General features: G+C 40.8%; 1 protein-coding gene across 1 annotated transcript in view; it reads left to right on the top strand.

Moving 5' to 3' along the window:
• Window positions 1–21431, top strand: part of tenm2a (teneurin transmembrane protein 2a) — a 336697-nt gene that overhangs the window by 17581 nt on the left and 297685 nt on the right. The window contains exons 3-4 of the mRNA XM_061834544.1: window positions 12027–12085; window positions 13645–13768. The gene's annotated coding sequence lies outside the window, so the exon portion shown is untranslated. The remainder of the gene's footprint in view (window positions 1–12026; window positions 12086–13644; window positions 13769–21431) is intronic.

The raw sequence follows: 21431 nt of genomic DNA, 5'->3' as shown, positions 1-21431 counted from the left end.
GGAACAAACAGTTGACCACATCATAATGTTATGCCCCCTCGGCCATGTTCTAAATAGTAAATGGCAACAGTTTGCCGTGTAAAATAACATTTCAAGCAATAAAAACGGATTTATGCACCTCTAACTGAACCATCACTGCCAGATGCAGAAGTAGTAGTCACATTGCTTGATACAATTTAAAAGAATGGTAAACTAAGTTCTTTTTTTTTTCCACTCTAACTTGGGTCCTGGGTGACTTAAGTTCTGCTGGCATTCATTGTAACCTGACAGAAAATTTTCATGGACTGTAAAAAGGCTCAAGAAAAGATTGACATGCATAATGATTGCTTGAAAAGCAGTAGCTGGTTGAGAACAACAACACAAAAATCTGATGTGCTCTTCTTAGAATACTGAAAAGGTGGCATAGCTGATAAAACTGCTGCTTTTGGTGCAATGGTTGTAGTTACATTGATTTAGATCTCTACATTCTTTTGAATTTCTCTGATTAGCAAGGAATAGCAAAAGAACGGCAAACAATAGAAAGGGCTCTGCACATTTTGGTGAACAGAGCTCAGGCGAAAGAAGTGAATGTCAACAGTGCGGTACCAAAAAAAAAAGTTATGCCCACGAAATGAATGGAATAATTAACTCACCCTTTAGACTGAAAATTAGGATAGTTTGCTATATAAGCTTAGCTGTCCGTACTTAATGAAGGAAGCATGATTGCTTTTTAAACATGATCTTTCGTCTCTGTGCTGAGTTTTAAAATATCGTAGTTACAGTTTGTCTGGTCTTTGGAAAGTAGAAAATCAACAAACTGGGGTATTAGCTACTGTTTGGTTCATCAAGCCAAAAATATCTGATTAAAAAATGTTCCAATGATTTTTATTATCACTCCCAAAAAAATCTCATGACTATTATTGATCAAATAACCCTCCTTTGAAACATGAACTTTTCTCAATATCTACAATAAATGGCCGTTAGTCTATTTATTTTATGAAAAAAGAAAAGCAAACATATACAGTACATCTCTTTACAGAACTCTTATCTGCAGTTCCAGAGAGGTGCTATGTCTTCTGAACATCCAGATCGCATCTACTGACCAAGTGATTGACAGCTCCTGCTGCTGGGTCTCCTCCACTCTGCAGACCACTGCACAGATGCACTGTGAGCTAAGTGTAGGGCGATTAAATGGAGGAGTGTTGTTCAAGAATAAAAAAAAGAGGAATATTGAAAAAGACATGACCACAGGTAAAATGGAGAGAGATAGATAGCGAGATTTACATGTGCATAGCCCAAGTGCCTTTCGAGGTGGTTTATCACACACCTAAAGCATTACAAAGGAAGCATGTCTCTTGCTTGTCCACACATATTCATGTGTCAGTTAGTTATCGCACTGCATCCCCTTGTTTTGCCCGACAGCCCAGGCTTGTCAGAAACATTCAGCGTAACATGCATCACTCACTTCCCTGACATCCGTCTTTCTGTGCGAGGTGTACAACTCTACGTTTATGACCTATCTTCATCTCTGCCTTGAGACAGACAGCCAGTGCATCATTAACCTCTCTGCAGGACTCCATGACATGGCTGCATCCCATGGTGACCATTTTCTCTCCACCCGTGTGTCTTGGTCAATCTATAAACTGTGATGAGGACAAGCAATGAAGAAATGAAGCTCGAGAGCTGCTCTGCTCCACTTGGAGTTTACTCACGGCACCTCAGTAGTTAGAGCAGTTTAACCAGTGATTGAAAGGTCACTGGTTCAAGTCCTGGCTGCGACATGTCAGAGTGTCCTTGGACGAGACACTGAACCCTAATGTGCCCCCAGTTGGCCTGCCAGCACCTTGCATGTTTGCCCATTAGTGTATGTGTTACTGGGTGAATATGAGGCTTTGTGAAACTATATATAAGTACAGCCTATTTACAATTTCCCCCCCGAATTGTAGGAGCAGGTGTGACAATTAAAAAAAAGGAAGGAATAGCACTTGAGATTTGGACCTCGTAAAATGTATGTCCACTGTTAAACTTTGGCACTGGTCTCAGAGGGGAGGCTTGGTCTAAACCCATTGATTTACAGCTGCAGGTGTGGAAGCTTTGATAAGACCAGAACACAGCAGGAGGGTCTAATCCAAACTACCAAACTCCTCCGTTGCTGAGCTGCATGGCACCATGACGATGATCAAGCAAGATTTTTTTGGAAGGATAAATGTGTCACGAGGGTAATTTTACAGAACGGTTTGAGAACAATGAGGTGGACATAGAAAATTAAGTCGTAAAAATCTCCCTTTTTTTCCATTTTCTTTTTCCATTATCAACGCTACAGTCCAATATTTTGGTCATCAGCAAATCATAACAAATTGTCTATGTTTCAGTTTGACTCCATGTTGTGCCAATCACAACCTGGAGCAAAAGGAACAAATGTGCCAGCTCGAGTGGTTCTTTCTCCACAGTGCCTTGTGGGACTTATCATTACAGCAGAGACCCATCAAACTTAATTTCCTGCCAGAGTGTGTTTTGTGTGCTTCTGTTTCTGTTTCTGTTTCTGGATCAGCATCAAGATGTAGCACAGTTCAGTGTCCAGATGAATTCCTTAAGGGTAATTTTACTCTGCTTTCCTGTTGCACTACAAAGCAAAACGTTGAAGCCCAACAATCAGTCATGGTAATTGCATTGGTGGAGTTTGTGTTGTACTGGAAACCTACGGTATCTTGTTATATGTACAATAGAAATAAGCAGAAAAGTACACAGCCCCAAACAGGAGATGAGGGCAAAAAAAAACATAAATCTCTCGTGAGCATGAAATTACCACAATGTATTACTTTATGCCCAAGAACTACTACATCGTGCGCATGAAATAGTTGTTTTATATGTACAAAATAGTTATAGGGTGTGCAAGATGAAGCAGCAGTTCCATAGTAAACAGGAGGGTAAGCAAATCAAGCACACCTTTGTTCCCAATTTGAAGGTCAAGGCGAGCCTAAAACTCGTTCGCTACACAATGGACTGGGATATTGATGAGAACATGATAAGAAAATAAACTTACTGTGAAAGCATCGCATGTGTTTTGCACTTTCGGCTGTGTCATTTGTAGCAAGTCCATAAAAGTAAGCTTGATTTGATTTACTTTCCAGACCTGTACAGAGCCACGGCTTCTTCATGCACACAGTTTTTATGCCAGATGCCGTTCATGATGCAACCTATCAACTTTAGATCTGGGCGGGAGCAGGAGCGGCTGGGTTTTGGGGCACTGACCAAGAAATGTGTGCTGTTAATAATTGAACCGGGTCTTTTTGTTTTTGTTTTTTTGACCCACTTATTGAAATTAGCGGTAGTAATACTGTGCAAAAACACATATTTGGACAAATGTATGTAAGGTAAAATAAAAAAAAAACATTGAAATAGCAGGATATCCAAAACGTTTTTAGGAATAGCTGGAATTTTAAATTATGACTTTTTTTCTTCTTTTTTTTTTTTAATCACAAAGCTGTTGTGGGAAAATTAGCTCTCCGGGTCACTTTTTGACCCACTTGTTCATCTAAGGCTGAAATATATACTCTACATCCATCCACAGGATAACTTCCATGCAATCACTTAGTTTATTTTGTATGTGTCTGTGTTTGCATGTGTGCTTCTGGGCAACATTGTTTGTCCCTATGTGAAGCCTAAATGCCAGGTTCTCAGACTTAATGGTCCCCATTACGAAATCATCAGTGTTTTTGTACCTTTCCAACGAAAATGCTAACCAGCAATTAAGTGGCTATGTGCCTGGATGGCCCATTTACTTAGTTGTTGGTAATTATGGGTTCTCTCAGCAATCCTCCTCTCAAGCGCTTCTTCTTCTGATTGAATTCATACCAAGTATTACAATCTACAAATCCTGTCATTGTCTCCAAAATAATATGTCATTCTAAGCGCATGCCCTTTTCATGATGACCCCACAGTGAACTACAACTACACGTTTAAAATACATAATAATACTCTCTTTGGCCACACTTTAGTACCCTTGCTCAAGATTACACTTAATTCTTATTTTCAATTTATACTATTTCTAATAGGAAGCACACACTGAACATAAATATTGTCTAATGATCGAAACTTTATCCAGTGTATGAACTTTTGCCAAGATTGGAACCAAATTATTTATTTATATATTTCTTATTGGGAAAAACTGTTGAATTTTCAAGCTTCAATCTACACACCCCTTTCATGAATCAATTAGGATAATAAAAAATAAAGGTTCCACTGTCCTGGACTGAGAGAGAATTATGGCAACAAAATAAGTATAGAAAAGAAATTAAGAATTATAATATTCTTTACAGAAGTGTCATCACTGTTTTTCCTAAATTTTTTTCTCTTTGATGTCCTTTTATCTAGTTTGCATGATAATTTTTGTTGGAAATCCTAAAATGATCTTTTTCTTGGGATTCTACTTGGTCTTTTCTGCCTGGCAATTGAGATGGTCGGATTTCTCAGTATTATGTGACGTAAATGTGCTTTGTTCTGTTTGGATTGCTCATCTTTCATGTTTTAAATATGGAAAACAGCTCAGGGCTGATTGGTCCATGTTACGGTGTCTACTAGATGGATCTCACATCCTTCAATGCCTAGTTTAGACTCTTATCCCTCACATTCATTTGATTGTGGGAATTCTTATACACATGGAATGCACATTTAAGTACAGTCTATAAGTATACCTCTGTTGTATTTTACAGCAATGCTGTAGCTATATTTGTAATGTTTAATACATTGTAAAGCTGTGGCAGATACTATATATGATGATATAGATTGTATTAATTTGAGCACACCATGTGGGGTCTGTTCTTAAAAAGGGAGAGATCACCTCCCCAGTCTGCCAATCCATAGGCACTGTCCGCGATGCCCAAGCGATGTTGTAGAGGCGTCTGAACCAGGAAAGCCCTGCAACACCCAGAGGCTTTAGGAATTCCGGGCAAATCTCATCTACCAGCAGGGTTGTACCACCAAGGAAGTTTTTATCCACCATGTTCACCTCAATCCCATAGATGTGGGATGCCTCATAGTCCTCAGGCTCTGCTTCTTCATGGGATGGTATCCCGGTGTAATTGAGTCTTCTCCCAACCGATTCACAACTTTTTGAATCAATATCAGCAGCACCCTGTCCCCACTATGCACATTGTTCATCGTGTTCTGCTTCCATTTCCTGAGATGGACCGCAATTTCTATGAAGCTGTCCGGAAATGATTTTCCCTCGCCCTACCGAACTCCTCATACACCTGTCTGTTTGACTCTGTCACCACCACAGTTGCATTCTGTTTGACCAGGTGGCACCTATCAGCTGCCCTGAGGCCAAAAAGGGTTGATTAAGATTTTTATAACTTGACACTAGCCCTTACTGCTGGTGTCCACCAATGAATTTGAGGATTGCCACCAATTCATCACTGACCACCTACGACCACAACTCTGGTTGGCTACCTCAACAATGAAATTGCAGGACATGCCCCACTCAGACTCCGTGTCCCCCACTTCCCTCGACATGTGGGCGAACTGCTGCAGGAAATTGGCGTTGAGCACAAAACTCCAAACTCCTTTCCAAGTCTCATCGTCATTACCTCTCATCATGGGCAAGAGTATAAGAAAGTCCAGTCACTCTCAGGAGGACTGGTCCGAGAGCCCAAGCCATGTGTGGAAGTAAGCCTGACTCTACGTTGTCAGAAATTTTCAACCTCACACACCCACTTGGGCTTGTTGCCTGCCAGAGAGGCTACATTCCGCATACCTTCCCTCCCGAGCTTCTGTAACTGGGGATCAAACTATCAATGACCCTGACTTCCACTGGCACACACCTTACTTTGCAGGTGACCCCATGTCCCTCTCCCTCAAGTAGTGAGTCCATTGGAAATAGCACCCACGTGGCCTTTTTAGCCTGTGCCTGGGAGGGCTACATTGGTGTACGCCTAGTCTCCGGGCACTCATTATTGAGCCTCAGCTGTAGGCCTGGCTCCAGAGGGGCTCCCCAGTGAACCAATTCTGGGTGGCAAGGGTAAAAAAAAATGTACAAATATTGTATTCATCGTAGGATATGTTTGAGCTGTACTTTGGACCCTCACCTAGAAACTTTTTGCCCCATTGGTTACCCAGCCAGGGGAACAGCGCACCAGACAACTTGGCAACTAAGATCATTGGGACACACTGATCCCTCCACCAAAATAATTTAAGATGATGAGTCAGGGAAGCAATGCGCTATGAGTATAAATACATAACGATACAAATAACTTGCCATGTTCTATTATTTTAAAAGCTCACCTCAGTTGACAGGTATCACATATTTATATTGTTTTATGGTGACCATTTTTTTCTCTCCCCTTGTGGTTCTTATCACTATGCTTTCAAGCCCGTCAAGGTCAATGATTCAAGCTATCTAAGCTCACTTAGCATGTGGATGTGGGGACAAAGTTCTTTTGAAGCCTGAAAGATGGAGACATGGGTGGGAAGTGGTTAAAGTCGATTGATTAGGAAGATTCCTTTCCTGATTAGAGCCATCAGTCAGTGTCACAATTATCAGCCTCATCAGCTCATCTGCTGCAAATTTTGTCACAACCTGGGACAGACTAACACCCACTGTGTGCATGTCTCCCCAACGCTAACTCGCATACTCCCAATTACTGTACCTGATTGCATATATGCAAATGAAGGCTAAATTAAGACACCTGCGAGGGGACCCCACACTGAACAAGTTACGCACCCATGCACAAGCGCTCTCAAAAATGCATTCACGTATGTGCGCACGGTCTCAAACACATGCACTCACACAGTACTGTACTTCACATTAATAGATTTTAGATTCCTGTAAAACCAGTCACCTCGCAGAAAACAATATCATGCAACATAATCCCAAAAACTGCAAGTTTCCCAAAGCAAATTTCACAGTCCTTGAGACCATTTTCACCCAAATCCTGCACCACACACCCCCATCCATGAGACTTCCTGATATATACACTCCCTCTCCTCTTGTCTTAGTTTCTTCAGAGCTGCTTTTAGAACGCAGCCTTCTCAGTAAAATGTCACTTCATGCATAATGAAATATAGCATTATTCAGCTAGCAGTCTAGCTTCTTTGTAAGTGTTTGATTGTGTTTTTAAATGTGTCATCATAAGACAACAGTGGGAAATGTATACACGACTTCCTAACTATAGCCCAAACATTTCTTTCTTCTTGCCAGTGTATTGACAGTCTTTCTCCAAAAATAACTACAAGGTTGTGTGTCTGTGTGTGTGTGACACCATAATGCAGGTCACGAGCTGAATGTCCTTATCGTGAACGTCGGCAAGTGTGTGTGTGTGTGCGTGCGTGCGTGCGTGTGTGTGTGTGTGTGTGTGTGTGTGTGTGTGTGTGTGTGTGTGTGTGTGTGTGTGTGTGTGTGTGTGTGTGTGTGTGTAATTTCCTCCCCTATCCCCACTCACGCAAAAACTTTTCCTTACATCACTAGAAACTATAAGGTTCCAAGTACTGGTATTATTGTTGATTGGATAAACTGATCAAACATTGAGAGTCTCCATGGGTACTATGTCTGCTATTTGGAATAACTCGTTTTGAACTAAATGCAATACATTGTCTTGCTGTAGGGCCTGCCAATTGCCTTTATTTGCATTGCAGCAAAACCTTTTTATAAATTCTTAGTTTATTTACTGTTGCACAGGTCATACAGTCCACTTAATATATATAATTATTGCAACAATTGTCCACCTTCCCAAATTATTTTTTTTTAGTTTTCCCACTTTATTGTAATCAAACAAATGTAAATACTAAACATATATACCCAAAGTAAACACAAAATGCGGTTTTAAATTGTGTTTTTATTGAATAAGATAAAGAAAAAATTACCTAGCCCTGTGTGAAACGGTAATTGTCCCCCTGTTAAATTAGGAATTAACTGTGGCTAATCTTTTTTTTTTTGTTGTTGTTAATTTACACTGATGACAATCAAGGCTGATTGCCTCCATACCTGTTCACTCAAGAGATGACAGAGCCTGTTTGACAAAATGAAGTCTGCCAAGAGATCTCAAAAAGATGCAACAAAATTAAAACATTCCAAGAAATTTTCAGGGCAGATTACAAATAAAGCTATTGACATTTATCCAGCCAGGAAAGGGTTACAAAGCAGTTTTCATAGCTTTAGGATTCCAGTACACCTCAGTGAGAGCCGTTATCTATAAAGGGAGAAAAAAAGGGGAACAGTGCTGAACATTCCCAGGGATAAGCGGGCTACAATGATTATCCAAAGAGCAGAGTGACAACAACTCATCCAGGAGGTCACAAAGGAACCCGGGACAACATCTAAATAACTGTAGGCCTTCCTTGCCTCAGTTAAGATCAGTGTTCATGATTCAATAACAAGAGAATAGGCAAAAATGGCATCTATGGCAGAGTTCAAAAGCAAAAGGCACTGCTGACCAAAGAGAACTCTTCTTCTTTTCCTTTCAGCTTGTCCCGTTAGCGGTCGCCACAGTGTGTCATCTTTTTCCATCTAAGCCTATCTCGTGCATCCTCCTCTCTACCTGTTGTCCTCATGTTCTCCCTCACGACATCCATCAACCTTTTCTTTCGTCTTCCTCTTGCTCTTTTGCCTGTCAGCATCATCCTCAGCATCCTTCTACCAATATAATCACTCTCTGGTCTCTGAGCATGTCCAAACCATCTAAGTCTGCTCTCTCGAACCTTGTCTCCAAAACATCCAATTTTGGCTGTTCCTCTAATGAGCTCATTTCTAATCCTATCCAACCTGCTCACTCTAAGCGAGAACCTCGGCATCTTCATTTCTGCTTCTTGTTGTTTCATTAGTGGCACAGTCTGTAATCCGTACATCATGGCCGGCCTCACCACTGTTTTATAAACTTTTCCCTTCATCCCAGCGGAGACTCTTCTGTCACATAGAACACCAGACCCCTTCAGCCAACTGTTCCACCCCGCTTGGACCTGTTTCTTTACTTCTTTAACACACTCTACATTGCTCTGTATTTTTGACCCCAAGTATTTGAAGTCATCCACCCTCCCTATTCTCTCTTCTCCCTGGAGCTTCACTCCTCCTTCTCCGCCCCTCACATTCATGCACATATATTCTGTTTTATTTCGGCTAATCTTCATTCCTCTCCTTTCCAGTGCGTGCCTCCATCTTTCTAATTGTTCTTCCGCCTGCTCCATACTTTCACTGCAGAGCACAATATCATCTGCGAACATCATAGTCCAAGGGGATTCCAGTCTAACTTCGTCTGTCAGCCTATCCATTACTACCGCAAACAGGAAGGGGCTCAACGTAGATCTCTGATGCAGTCCCGCCTCTACCTTAAATTCTTCTGAAACACCAGCGGCACACCTCACCGCTGTTCTGCTGCCCTCATACATGTCCTGTCCTATTCTAACATGAAAGCATAAAATATTCTGTTGGTTGAAGTGTGGAAAGATGAACCTTTTCTAAGGGCTGCCATTGAAATGCTATGGCATGACATTAAAATGACCCTTTATGTTCAAAAGCTCTACAGAGTTGGTGTTTTGAAATAATTCTTCAAAAGGAAGAGTGGGTCAAAACATCACTACAGCGATGTAAAGCTGAAGATGTGAATTAAAAAAATGTAGGATTTTAATTGGTGCCACTGAGGGTGGCCCAACCGGTGATTTTATTTTATTTTTTTTTTTAGGTGGGGGAAGTTACTTTTTCATGCAGTGCCTGTTATCTTTGAATACCCCCCCACACCCCTTTTCAATAAAACCACCATTTTAAAAACTAGATTTTGTGTTTGCTTAGGTTATCTTTGTCTATTTACATTTACTTGATTACAATGAACATTAAAGTGGAGAAACTATGAAAAAAAAATTGTGAAGGGGGTCCAATATATTTTCATGGCAGTTTATCTGAGATCTTGCTTTCTTTTACTCTTCTTCATTCATAGACCCCTCGACTGTATATCGCTCCATGAACTATCTGTGCCCCAGGACACCTGTCTTATCCAGCCTTTCGGCATAAAGAGAATGGCAGATCAGTTCTGCCATGTGACCTTTGAAGGTGGCCTTCAATCTCCAGGTTTGGCAGGGGGATGCAGAGTTTAGTGAGATTTACTGGGGTCACCCATAGGATTGAAGCGATTTTGCCCCTTCAAAGTTTTTTGAACCACACTGAGGTGATGCGAGAAAGGATTCTTTTATGCAACATAGACACTTGGAGCTCGAGGAGAGAAGTACACAAAAAGAAAATAATTGTAAGAAGAAAGCCAAAAAGAAGAGAGGTACCTACTTATTACAGCGTGACATCCAAATTTTAAGCTAAAACTAAAATGTCGCTCAGAGGAGTGACAACTCTTTGCTGTTGCATACAATATACAAGTTTTTTTTTCTCCACTGTTGCACTACTTCACCTCAATTTTCAAAAGCAGTTTTGTTTTGTTTTTTCCCCCCATCCCATTATTATTATTATTTTTTTTTTTTCAGGCACCAACATTTGTAGGGTCTTTCTTGGCACTTGCGCAATGACTCTACATATCACACTTGTGGGAGGTAATAAAGTCAGTTGCAATCTGTTAATCCTTTATTTGGGGGTGGGGGGCATTCATGTAAAGGTACACCTTCAGCCTGTCAAATTTTTAATTACAATACACGAGATGGTGCATTCTCTCTGTTCATCGGTTCAAGGAAACATTTCCTGGGAGATTTAGTTTTACATTGGGTGAATTGGCATTTACCATTTGTACTTAACTTGAGTTTTGGGGGAAATTGTAAATGTTTTCTATGTGATACTATAAGTAAAATGTGTGTCTGTCTCGCTCTCTCTCTCTCTCTCTCTCTCTCTCTCTCTCTCTCTCTCTCTCTCTCTCTCTCTCTCTCTCTCTCTCTCTCTCTCTCTCTCTCCATGCACCATTAATTATGTTAGGACAATGTGCATGTGTGTACAGATAGCTGTATGTGGGCATGTTACACCCTTTATTCAGGTTACTGATTGAAGCTAATGAGGTCGGTTATTGCATCTGTGCTCCCATACATCTTTGTCCAATCACATCCACTGTCTCCCATTTCAAAGCCATCTTTCTGCTGCAATTTCTCTCTGTAATGAAAGTTTCTGTTCCCATCAGTGACTGAAAATGATTCTGATATTAATAAGGGCCCATTTTTAATAAAATTACATTCTATCAGAGAAGAGATTAAATTAGCAACAGGCAAGGTGGGCAGACATAAAGCTAATAGCATTGGATGACAGCATCTGTCAATCAACAAATGATTTAGGTCAATTCTCTTGTCCCACTCCAATCAATCTCTTACACACACACACACATTAACATAGTGTGTTCATGCACCCAACCACATTTAAAACCTGACTTCTACAACCTGTGACGCAGCTAGTAGGATAATGTGAAAGTTGGAGCAAGCCATTTGGCTTCTTTTAAATCCTTTTGTCACATTTGAACAGCACACTATGACTGTATTCTCTAGCCTTATTCTAAGCGGTGCAATTATTCTATGGCTGACCTCTGGGGTTATGTTTCACTGAAGAGCTCAGGATTACCACAGATTGTGTCAGTACACATTATCCCCATACACCATATCTCTGTAAAACAAACATCCACACACCGAGACCATTATAGTGCACACATCCACTTCAATGAAATGTGTAAAAGGCATTTGTCCAGCCACAAACTTTGACAGATGAAGCTGATTTTAGCGTCTATAGATTTTCCCAAGGTGGGAACAATCTGCAGCATATATGGTTGATAAAAAAAAAAAACACACAGATTAACCTCTCCACTATAAATGTAGTTTATTCATCCATTCATCTTCCATTCTGCTTTAGCCTCACTAAAGCCGCGGGCCAGTAATTTTATTGTATAAATGTCATTTAAGATATAGTTCCAAAAGTGACCGTATCAAGGTTGTGAATGTGGCAATTGTCGTTTGATGCTTTTATTTTGCAATTTTTAAATCTTGACACTTTTCTCTCACTGGCTTTCTCACAAAGCAACTACACTGCCCTCAGCCCGCCTTTTGTCTTCTCATGTGGGCAATAGTCCAGGTGTATGTCTTCACAGGGGCTCATCACAGCTGTAATGAATGCTTGCCACTCATCTGTCTTCATCCACATCCAACGGTGAGCACCTGCTACTATGTGTGTGCATGTCCGTGTGCGTGTGTGTCTGTGTCCATTTGTCCAAAATATTACAAATGCACAATAGCCAATGGGGCCGATTTATTTTGGAAAAACTACTCCCAGTGGCTTGATGCAGTCTTTGTTCAACGTCTAGGTGCATTCTGGGATCTATAGTTTATAGTCACTGTAATTTGTAAAGTGGCTGATACTGGAGATTGTGTTGGAGTGGAGCCAGTGAACGCAAACTCCAAAATGAGTTACCAGCAACAATTAGAATAATGAATGATGATGAGGACTCCCGATGCATAGAAATACTTTCAGCTAAAAAGCAAGAGATTCCCGGGATAGCTCACCAGGGATTGGCTTACTACATGTGACAGGAAATGATGGTTGGATGAGAAAAGATGACATCACATTGTAAATATTTGAATAGTGTGGGAAAATCCAAAACATGGATTGATTTCAAATGAGGCATTCCCATCAGGGAAAACTAAGGATCTGTTTTTTTTTTTTTTTTTTAACCTTCTGTGGAGGATTTCTAGATTTGGTCACAATATCTCATTATAAATAGAGAGAAAAGGGATTCTTTGCAAGTCTGGAAGATTGAGTGTGTGAATCATGAGAAACTGTCACCAAATATTGCTTGTCTTATAATAGCAGGACCTTGAAAATAACATACTCTGACAACTCCTTTGACAACAACACTAATAATACAAATTGTGAATATTGTATGATAGCTCATTGCAATCATAAAAACTGGAGCTGCAGTATCAATTACACATTTGAATTGGCGCCCAAGTTAAAAAGTGTAAATTCAAAGAATTGTGGAGCTGTTTACTGGCACTGTAGCACATTCAATAGGCAGTGACTGGGATGCATAATTCTGGGTAAAAGAGCTGCTTTCACAGATAATAATAATTATAATAATAATCTGCCCAAAGATAACTAGGATAGGCTCCAGTACTCCCTTGACCCTTGTGTGGATAAATGTCTGAGACAATGGGTGGATGAATGGACAATAATAATCGAACGGAAGCGTGGCTGCCATTCTGTGCCTAAGGTCCCTCTGACAAGCACCAAACTTCCAGCCACATTCGTTATATCCGTGGTTCCCAAACTTTATTCCACCGCCCCCCTTTTTGGAGATGACATTTTCAGCGCCACCACCATCACCTAATACACCAAGAACAGCTGGGTGCAACATAATAATGAAAAGTGTCATTATAGTTCTTGGTAACTGCTCACCTCCCTCTGTCATAACACGGCCCACTCTGAAAAACCTACATTATCATCCCACGCACAATGAGCCAATGTGGTGGCCATGTTGGGTGTGGCCACGTTCCCATCAAAGGCAATGCATCGACATTTATAGATGCCATGATGGCAGGGGTGACTTTCGCATAAAAAGCCATACAGACAGGCACCCAGTTCACATATCTTTTCACATATACTGTATGGCCGCTGTTTACTGGAAGGGTGTTTGACAACATTGTGTACACATCTGTGTGGCATCCTATTTTGGTTATAGAATAAAGTTGTGTGTTGTTCCTTCTCAAAAGCATCCAATCGTAATGGAGGTCAAAAAGGAAAGCCACTAACGTTGCAGTTCATGAACACAACCCTCGACTCACCACAACAGTGTTTGACCTGCATATCATTATCACCTCTAAGCACACTAGCAAGGTAAGCTTGGATAAGCATTTTTCATTTATTTTTAATCATTTTGTACTTTGCTGGGTTTTTTGAGGCCACCAAAAAGTGGCTCATTTTAACAGGCAATTGGATGTTACAAATGTCTTTCCCAGTATGTAAGGAAACCAGTCAAACTGTTTTCTGTTCTTCATGATAATTGTTTTTTTTTTTTCAACTTTCTTGTTCTGTTTGACCTCGGTAAAAGTTTCTTTTGACCCATTTACATTCCACTGAGTCGTGCGATTTGGTTTATCTTCCGTGGTTGTGATACACCAAAGTGAAGTAGTTTGGTGTTACGCTACTATGTCCATTCCTGCCTGCGTACACTCTGTACGAAGTAAAATGGGAAACAAAGATAGAAAAAGATTGAAGCATGCACAAAAAAGATTAAGCCTCTGAAAGTAAACCCCACATATGTCGTACTTGGCATTTTTATTGAATGCACTGTACTGACCCTGGGGAAAAGAGGATATCAAGAAGAGAAATCAAATTGACTGATTAACACTGTAAGTGCTTTGAGGAGGTGCCCTGACATTGCCACATTGTTGCTTTTCTATCAGTGATCTCACCTTTGTTCTTCAGTATTTCTCAAATAATGAGTGAAGTCCCTGCCTCCTACCCAAAGTCAGCTGGGATAGGCTCGAACTCACCCACGATCCTAGTGAAGATAAGCCGTACAGAGAATAGATGGCTGTGTTATAACAGTTTTACAAACCCAATTACAAAACAAGTTTGAACATTTGCCTCACACCATTTGATACTTTTTTTCTCACTTCAACTGTTTGACTGTTGAGGTTACAGCTACTGTATATCAACTTCTCTAATAGTAAGACTATAGTATTTTGGAATGCTTCCTGGGAGATTTTTGTTCATTTATCGAAAAGAGCACATCTGAAGTCAGAAGACCTCACAATCTCTATTTGAGTTAATCCCCAAGATGTTTGGTGGTGCTGAAGTCAGGGCCAGTCAAGTTCTTTCACACCACATGGGAACCATGAGGATGGAACATAAAATGGAATTGTTCTCACAAATCTGTGAGTATGATGTAAGACTCAGTGGAATTGGATCTCGAGCATATATAAAAATGGCGTCACGTGTGATTGTCCAAATTACTTTGTGCAGACAGTGCATCTTTATCCTACTAGTCTTCAAGGCACATAACTGCTATTTTCTATGAATGATAAATACAGCCATACTCCAATGCTAATAAAGAGGCAGTCTAATACTAGTTGCCTATGCGTTACATGGTAATTGTTCCTTAAATATCTATAAAATGTCTAAAATGGAGCAAACAGCTTTACTCCAAGGCCAAGCAAACGCTAGATTTTGATTATGATAATTAAATATAGATGATGAGTCTCGTTTGAATAAATCAATCTGGTACACTGAATTGAATGCAAACGGTAAAGAACATAGAGAACACAACACATAAGCAAGTTTGAATGTTTCCACATTATTATTCACCAGTGGGCCTGATGCACACTGTGTTACAGCCCGAGCTGTAGATGGTTATCTAATCAAAAACAGACATGAATTTGGACCCACAGTACCAGAGCCACCAGGGAATGGGTGAAATGAAGTTCTGTTCCTGGTCAGGGGCTTGGAGTGTCTCAATACTTCCAAGAGGTACATTCGTTTTGCTCACCTAATTAAAACTCTTTCCTTGTGCTCTCCAGGAGATATGGACAGTTATAATGTAATAACAGCAATGAGGAGGGGTAGGAACAAGGTAAAATGTAATAGGTGCATCAGTGCCAGTAGATGGAGGCCAGGCATATGGGGAAATTATACAGGATTAAACTGTCCAGAGGGTATTGTGAAAGGGTGATGAGTGAATAACAGACTGACATTCAAAAATATATTCATCTTATTCACAAGTCATGGTGTAAAACTATTACAATGCACAGTTAAAAGAAAAATAGTGTCTTCCCTCTTGTTACTAGTTTCTCATTTAAATTTATAATGTCTGTAACTGTGGTGCAGATTTTTGAAATATTTACAGTGGTATAATAGTCAACAACAAACTGCACTCTACGGACACACCTTTTAATTAGTTGCTTAATAAAAGATTTGGCTGGACTCCTTGCTTAGAGCTGAAGCTTAATTCATAAGCAATTATATGCTTGTAACTTTGTGGAAAAGACTTTGAGGTCCCCTGTTTTATGTTCAACCTTTATTGTCTCCCATGCCATGGTTTGTATGAGTATGACTTTGAGTTGGCAGATTTTGAGAGCCCTGAAACCCATTAAACACCTTTAGGACTACAACAAAGATTGTGAGCCAGACCCTCTCGTCTGACAAATGCAGCCCTATGGGGGCACAAACCAGTGCAATCTGTAGGCCGGTCCCAAGCCCGGATAAATGCAGAGGGTTGCGTCAGGAAGGGCATCCGGCGTAAAAACTGTGCCAAACAAATATGAGCGTTCGTCTAAAGAATCCTATACCGGATCGGTTGTTGCCCGGGTTAACAACGCCCGCCCCCGGCACTGCTAACCTGCAGGGCGTTGGTGGAAATTCAGCTACTGTGGGTCGAAGACAAAGAAGAGGAGGAAACCGGATCCATCGTCAGAAGAAAAAGAGGAATGCACAGAGCCTACAACTGAGTGTAGAGACTTTGAATCTTGGGACTATAACAGGAAAAGCTCAGGAGTTGGTTGACATGATGATTAGGAGAAAGGTTGATATTCTGTGCATCCAAGAGAGCAGGTGGAAAGGTAGTAAGGCTAGAAGTTTAGGAGCAGGGTTTAAATTGTTCTACCACGGAGTAGATGGGAAGAGAAATGTAGAAGGGGTTATTTTAAAGGAAGAGCTGGCTAAGAATGTCTTGGAGGTGAAAAGAGTATCAGATCGAGTGATGAGACTAAAATTTTAAATTGAGGGTGTTATGTATAATGTGGTTAGCGGCTATGCCCCACAGGTAGGATGTGACCTAGAGTTGAAAGAGAAATTCTGGAAGGAACTAGATGAAGTAGTTCTGAGCAACCCAGACAGCGAGAGAGTTGTGATTGGTGCAGATTGTAATGGACATATTGGTAAAGGAAACGGGGGTGATGAAGAAGTGATGGGTAAGTACGGCATCCAGAAAAGGAGCTTTGAAGGGCAGATGGTGGTGGACTTTGCAAAAAGGATGGAGATGGCTGTAGTGAACACTTATTTCCAGAAGAGGGAGGAACATATAGTGACCTACAAGAGCGGAGGTAGAAGCACGCAGGTGGATTATATTTTGTGCAGACGATGTAATCTGAAGGAGGTTACTGACTGTAAAGTAGTGGTAGGGGAGAGTGTAGCTCAACAGCATAGGATGGTGGTGTGTAGGATAACTCTGGTGGTGGGTAGGAAGATTAAGAAGACAAAGATAGAGCAGAGAACCATGTGGTGAAAGCTGAGAAAGGAAGAATGTTGTGCGGCCTTTCGGAAAGAGGTGAGACAGTCTCTCGATGGACAGCAGAAGCTCCCAGAAGACTGGACTACAACAGCCAAGGTAATCAGAGAGACAGGCAGGAGAGTACTTGGTGTGTCTTTTGGTAGGAAAGGGGAGAAGGAGACTTGGTGGTGGAACCCCAAAATACAGGGAGTCATACAAGGAAAGAGATTAGCGAAAAAGAAGTGGGATACTGAGAGGACTGAGGAGAGGCGAAAGGAGTACATCGAGATGCGACGTAGGGCAAAGTTAGAGGTGGCAAAGGCTAAACAAGAGGCATACGAAAACATCTACACCAGGTTGGACACGAAAGAAGGAGAAAAGGTTCTCTACAGGGTGGCCAGACAAATGGATAGAGATGGGAAGAATGTGCAGCAGGTAAGGATGATTAAGGATAGAGATGGAAATGTGTTGACTGGTGCCAGTCGTGTGCTAAATAGATGGAAAGAATACTTTGAGAAGTTGATGAATGAAGAAAATGAGAGAGAAGGAAGAGTTGGAGAGGCAAGTGTGAAGGACCAGGGAGTGGCAATAATTACTAAGGGGGAAGTCAGAAAGGCACTACAAAGGATGAAAAATGGAAAGGCAGTTGGTCCTGATGACATACCGGGATGGAAGCAATTTGGAGAGATGGCTGTGGAGTTTTTGACCAACTTATTCAACAGAATACTAGCGGGCGAAAACATGCCTGAAGAATGGAGGAAAAGTGTTCTCGTTCCCATTTTTAAGAACAAAGGCGATGTTCAGAGCTGTGGGAACTATAGAGGAATAAAGTTGATGAGCCACACAATGAATTTATGGGAAAGAGTAGTGGAGGCTAGACTCAGGACAGAAGTAAGTATCTGCGAGGAACAGTTTTGTTTCATGCCTAGAAAGAGTACCACAGATGCATAATTTGCCTTGAGGATGGTAGTGGAAAAGTACAGAGAAGGTCAGAAGGAGCTACATTATGTCTTTGTGGATCTAGAGAAAGCCTATGACAGAGTACCAAGAGAGGAATTGTGGTACTGCATGTGTAAGTCTGATGTGGCAGAGAAGTATGTTAAAATAGTACAGGACATGTATGATGGCAGCAGAACAATGGTGAGGTTTGCCTTAGGTGTGACAGAGGAATTTAAGGTGGAGGTGGGACTGCATCAGGGATCAGCTCTGAGCCCCTTCCTGTTTGCAGTGGTAATGGATAGGCTGACAGATGAGGTTTGACTGGAATCCCCTTGGACCATGATGCTCGCAGGTGATATTGTGATATGGAGTGAAAGCAGGGAGCATGCAAAGGAACAATTAGAAAGATGGAGACATGCACTGGAAAGGAGAGGAATGAAGATTAGCCGAAGTAAAACAGAATATATGTGCGTGAATGAGAAAAGTAGAGGGGGAAGAGTGAGGCTACAGGGAGAAAAGATAGCGAGGGTGGAGGACTTCAAATATTTAGGGTCAACAATCAAGAACAATGGTGAGTGTGGTAAGGAAGTGAAGAAACGGGTCCAAGCAGGTTGGAACAGCTAGCGGAAGTTGTCTGGTGTGTTATGTGACAGAAGAGTCACTGCTCGGATGAAGGGCAAAGTTTACTAAACAGTGGTGAGGCCGGCCATGATGTACGGATTAGAGACGGTGACACTGAAGAAACAACAGGAAGCAGAACTGGAGGTGGCAGAAATGAAGATGTTGAGGTTCTTGCTCGGAGTGACCAGGTTGGATAGGATTAGAAATGAGCTCATTAGAGGGACAGCCAAAGTTGGATGTTTTGGAGACAAGATTCAAGAGAGCAGACTTCGATGGTTTGGACATGTTCAGAGGCGAGAGAGTGAGTATATTGGTAGAAGGATGCTGAGGATGGAGCTCCCAGGACCCAAGAGAAGGTTTATGGATGTGGTGAGGAAAGACATGAGGGCAGTTGGGGTTAGAGAGGAAGAGGTAGGAGATAGGCTAAGATGGAAAAAGATGACACGCTGTGGCGACCCCTAACGGGACAAGCCGAAAGGAAAAGAAGAAGAAGAAGAAGACCTTGTCGTCTGACAACATTCATCGCAAACTTCAGAAATGCGCATCTTGACGAATGTACCAAAAAAAAAAACAAACACATGGACAGACCAACATCTTGTGGAACGATATAGCTATGAAAGCGAGAACTCTATTATCATTTTACCTGTGTACAGTAGAATGGACAATGGTCCTAATGTACAGTATTTGTCCATTTGAGTCATAAAACAACATTTCAGGATTTTGATTTGGCTTTTTCTTTTCATTTAATCATGGGTTAATGACGATATTGTATTCGGATAGTTTTATATGAAGCTATAGCAAGCTGCCTAGCTTCAAAGAATTAAGTCCGAAAAGATTAGGTTTGCATAAGTGGTTTGCATCACTGCCTCACAGCAAGGATTGACTTTATGTATTCTAGCTAATTCTGGTCCTGTGCTGGCATTGGTTAGCTTCAAGTATTCTTGTTTTACTCACATTCTACAAAAGCATTTTTGCTTAATTAAGAGTGCCAAAATTTTCCTTTTGCTGTGTGAGTTTCAATAGTTGTCTCTCTCAACCTTTATCAGATGGAAAAGGATCCAGCAACCCTGCACAGAACAAGCGGGATAGATAACACATGGCTGTTTAATTGGTTTATGTTAAAACCTTTAATTCATTGTTTTCACTTCTTCCTTTGCTAGAAGCAGGTTTAAGGCCTTTTAATTTTATTTTTTAATTTTTTTGCTAGAGATAACAGCACCTCGAAGTAGGCGACACAGAAACGGCAAGCAATGGTATTTGACTGGTTGTCTTGACAGGTTGCCATGGTGAAGGCAATGATCAAACCTATTAAAGCTACAGATAAGCGAGGGGGGGAAAAATAGTAATCCAAGATGGTAGAGAAAGAAGAAGAAAACCTCAATTTTTGTTGTAAAATAATTGAGTGTTTGATTTGTTATTCTGAAGACGAGACCGTAGCCATGGAAACTTTTTGATATTTGTTGTTGCTGTTGAAGGTTATGGTGATCAGAAAATAACCATCTCAAAGATTAGATGGTAGTTTTTAAATGACAACTTACTGATCAACATCGTTTGCACCAAAGTGGCTAACTGTGCTTTGTACAGGATATTGGATATGTATGTTTTTCAGAATACAGAAACACATGGAGCGGTTTTTTTATTTTTATTATTATTGGTGAAATACAGTTAAAAACGGAGACTAATTAAGACCGACAAATCCAGTCGCAAATATCAGCTCATGTGGAAATCCCTTGACAACGCTACATTTTACTGTTCGGACATGAATGTTATGAGCCTTTATTTCAATTAAAGACATGAATTTCAGGATGAAACGTTCTTTTGCACTTTCAACTTTGTAGCTGTCACAGAGCTATCACAGTGAAACAGTACTCTCTATACTCAAAATGACTGCACTGCAACAGAAATGTGAAGCCAAGAGACAGATTTCAAATGTCGTGTGCATAGTTTCAGCCTATTCAGCAGACACGCCCATAACGTTTCAGAAAAAAATGGTCTATTTAATTATTTTGAAGGCTCATTTTTATACTTGCCAATTTTTTCATCATTCAAATTTGGCAAGCTTGTTATCATTTCTCTATAGTGTGTCAAACTGACATTTATTTTCACCTTACAGGGACTATGTAGGTAAAATCAAACATCCATTATCTTTTGTTAATCACTGGTGACATGCCTGATATGGGCTAAGTGACCAGAACTTTAACTCTAACGTACATTTTTATCTAAAGATTGAAAGGGCTGTTACAGCCAAATGGTAAAATAGGTTGTGGCGTTGTGCTTCCATTGGATCAATCTGCACTTTTCCCAATCCGTGATTGACCTGCTGCAAATGGAACCATGTAGCATTTGAGTGGCTCGATTTGTTTGTGTGTATTTGGGGGGTGGGGAGAAAGCAAGACTGTATAAGGGACAGAATGAGGTTGCTGAGAGGTACTACGAACTGCTGAGTGCAGGAGCTGTTGATTGTGTGCAGAGAGCATCTTTCTTTATCATTCATTCTAAAAGCATGGGGAGCCGGACAGGATGGGTGGAAGGACAAGTACAAGTCAATAAAGAGATGCTTAGAATGTACTCTAAGAGCGAGAGGGGCAGAGAGGGATAATATACATAGCATTGTGAATATTGTGACAAATTAACACACACATGGTCCATCTGGTAAAATACATGGTGGAGTCAACTGTCTAAAATAAACCTAGAGGTCAAGGAGTAAATCCTAAAAATGTTTTCTGTGGT

The sequence above is a fragment of the Syngnathoides biaculeatus genome, chromosome 11 (assembly GCF_019802595.1).
Source record: "Syngnathoides biaculeatus isolate LvHL_M chromosome 11, ASM1980259v1, whole genome shotgun sequence".
Taxonomy (NCBI): domain Eukaryota; kingdom Metazoa; phylum Chordata; class Actinopteri; order Syngnathiformes; family Syngnathidae; genus Syngnathoides; species Syngnathoides biaculeatus.
This window is presented reverse-complemented; position numbering and strand designations above follow the sequence as displayed.